Source organism: Bison bison, unplaced genomic scaffold (genome assembly GCF_000754665.1).
Source record: "Bison bison bison isolate TAMUID 2011002044 unplaced genomic scaffold, Bison_UMD1.0 scf7180017864037, whole genome shotgun sequence".
Taxonomy (NCBI): domain Eukaryota; kingdom Metazoa; phylum Chordata; class Mammalia; order Artiodactyla; family Bovidae; genus Bison; species Bison bison.
Window position 1 is genome coordinate 10084088 of NW_011494609.1, and position 3172 is coordinate 10087259.

Here is a 3172-nt window from a genome sequence, read left to right on the forward strand (position 1 = left end):
TATTTAGTTCTTTGGCCCATTTTTTGATTGGGTCATTTATTTTTCTGAAATTGAGCTGTAGGAGTTGCTTGTATATTTTTGAGATTAGTTGTTTGTCCATTGCTTCATTTGCTTATTTTCTCCCATTCTGAAGTCTGCCTTTTCACCTTGCTAATAGTTTCCTTTGTTGTGCAGAAGCTTTTAAGTTTAATTAGGTCCCATTTGTTTATTTTTGCTTTTATTTGCAATATTCTGGGAGGTGGGTCATAGAGGATTAGGCTATTGGTTCTTCAGTTCAGTTCTTTTCAGTTCAGTCGCTCAGTCATGTCCGACTCTTTGCGACCCCGTGAATCGCAGCACGCCAGGCCTCCCTGTCCATCACCACCTCCCGGAGTTCACTCAAACTCATGTCCATCGAGTCGATGATGCTATCCAGCCATCTCATCCTCTGTCGTCCCCTTCTCTTCCTGCCCCCAATCCCTCCCAGCATCAGAGTCTTTTCCAATGAGTCAACTCTTTGCATGAGGTGGCCAAAGTACTGGAGTTTCAGCTTTAGCATCATTCCTTCCAAAGAACACCCAGGGCTGATCTCCTTTAGAATGGACTAGTTGGATCTCCTTGCAGTCCAAGGGACTCTCAAGAGTCTTCTCCAGCACCACAGTTCAAAAGCATCAATTCTTCGGCACTCAGCTTTCTTCACAGTCCAATTCTCACATCCATACATGACCACTGGAAAAACCATAGCCTTGACTAGATGGACCTTTGTTGGCAAAGTAATGTCTCTGCTTTTTAATATGCTATCTAGATTCTTAAGCCTGGCTATATCTCAGGATCACTGGGATGCTCTTCAAAATACAAGAGACCTGGGTTTCACCTCAAGTAAATTTTGAGTCCCATGATTTTGTAGCCTGTTCTAGTGGCTATTTGGAAACTATTTTTAATAATATGTTGTCAATTAAAAATAGAATCTGTTCTCACATTGACATATATCATTGTTCTATGCTGGAGAGAAACACAAGGAGAACCTGAATAAGAAGAAGCCAAGACTGAGTCCAGGCTGGACCTTGGGGAAAGGCCATATAGGTAAAGAGATTTCATTCCAAATTAATCAGAATCAGACATTATGTATCTATCTATCTATCTATCTATCTATCTATATATGATGAGATGGTTGGATAGCATCACCAACTCAATGGACATGAGTTTGAGTGAACTTCAGGAGATAGTGAAGGACAGGGAAGCCTGGTGTGCTGCAGTCTATGAGGTCGCAATGAATTGGACACGACTTAGCAATTGAACAACAGCAATATATTAATTAAACTAATTAATTAAACAATATATTAATATGTATATAGTGTTTATAGTGTTGGCCAGAAAATTCATTTTTACATAAGATGTTGTGGGAAAACTTGAACAACCTTTTTTGACCAGCACAAAATATAAATTGAAGCAGTTTCATGATTACATGAACTTTAAAATTGGGAGGAGTACAGATGGATGGATAGAGAGATGGATGCACATATGCATAGCTCTATCTACCTCAGTTATCACTTTGGTTTTGGGGACATATCTATCCCCTCTCCCCAGAATCTAGATTAAGTCATCTCCTGGAAACCATTATGAAAACCAATGAAGCACAAATAAGAAAACCTTTTTTTATCGACTGCATCTCGTATTATTCTTTCTTTTAAAATAAAGAAAGAGGAAATTGGCCTTTGCTTTTAAAAATCCTATGGAAGGAGTAACTTACTCATTGGAGCATCAAGAAAAAATAACTTCTGAGGTGGACTTTGTCACCTAAGGTAAAAGTCAGAGTGGGAATTCTCTGAGCTCCAAAGGTCGTGGAAATTTGCTGGGTAGATTCCAGCTGGTGCCTTTATTGACTTTATTTGTGCTCATGAGCCTAGAGGAGGTGGTGCTCTGTTGGGAAGAAAATGGTTAATGTTCCGGTTTACCTCCATTTTCCCAATGAGCAAATCTAAAAAATGCTTCCATCTTGTTCAATTTAAATGCTGTTCTGCGCTTCCGGCCAGAGTGCTTGTTCACTAAGATAGTGGCCAAGTGGGTAATTCCTGGCTTAGGACTTGCACATCTGGTGGCCTTTCAATCTGATGGCATGTAATTACAGTAGGGGCAGCCAGGCAATTGGGGATTAAAGGGATGTTGTTTAATCTTCCACCATATGTTCCCACTTAACCTCTTTTTCTCTTTCCCCAGCACCCGCACACACAGGAAGCCAGCTTCATCCCTCCTACAGTTGCTGGGCTCACCTGATGGTGGTTTAGTTGCTAAATTGTGTCCGACCTTTGCAACCCCATGGGCTGTCACCTGTCAGGCTTCTCTGTCCATGGGATTTCTCAGGCAAGAATACTGGAGTGGGTTGCCATTTACTTCTCCAGGGGATCTTCCTGACCCAGGGATTGAACCAGAATCTCCCGCGTTGCAGGTGGATTCTCAGCTTCTTACAAACTGAGCCATCATGGAAGCCATGGGCTTTCTTGAAGAGTCCTGTAAAAACAGGTCATCTGCTGCCTTTTGGTATTCAAACATTCTTATTTACCCTTCTCACTGTCCCTGGTATCTTCAAGATGTATTTAGATGTCTATTACTTTAATCAGTATGATCATGACCCAGAAAGCAAAGAGTCTTAAAATTCATTAAGTTTCCCTGGGAAACTTACCAGCTCTCTCTTCCTTGTAGTGACTGCTACATCCTAGGTAACCAGACCTGGTTCCCATCCTTTGTGAAAGTCTTCACGGATGTTGAGTGGGTGGCTGGGGGTTAGGAGGTTCTCAGAGGCAGACATAAGCCATATTTTCTTGGACTGAAGGTGATGGAGGTACCTTGTTGGAGGTACAATGCTCCTCCCAGGATGAAAGCCGGGGGAAAGCATAGAAACTATTAGGCACAAAATGTTCTGTTAGAAGTCAAGATTTCACAGGCTTCTGAGTCATCTTCATATAGTCATTTTTGGCACATGGTAGGTACCTAAAAATGGCTGCTATTATAGATGTATGGGGAGCAGGGAATGTTCCCCAGCAAAGCGAAGACACAAACCTACTTAGCTTTTTTTTTTTTTTTTCTCATTTCATCATATGTCCTTGGCACTGGATAGTCCAATAACTAAAAGCTTGTTATATCACTCCTTAAATAATAAAAATGAATGATAGATAATTCTTATTAATTGCTTACA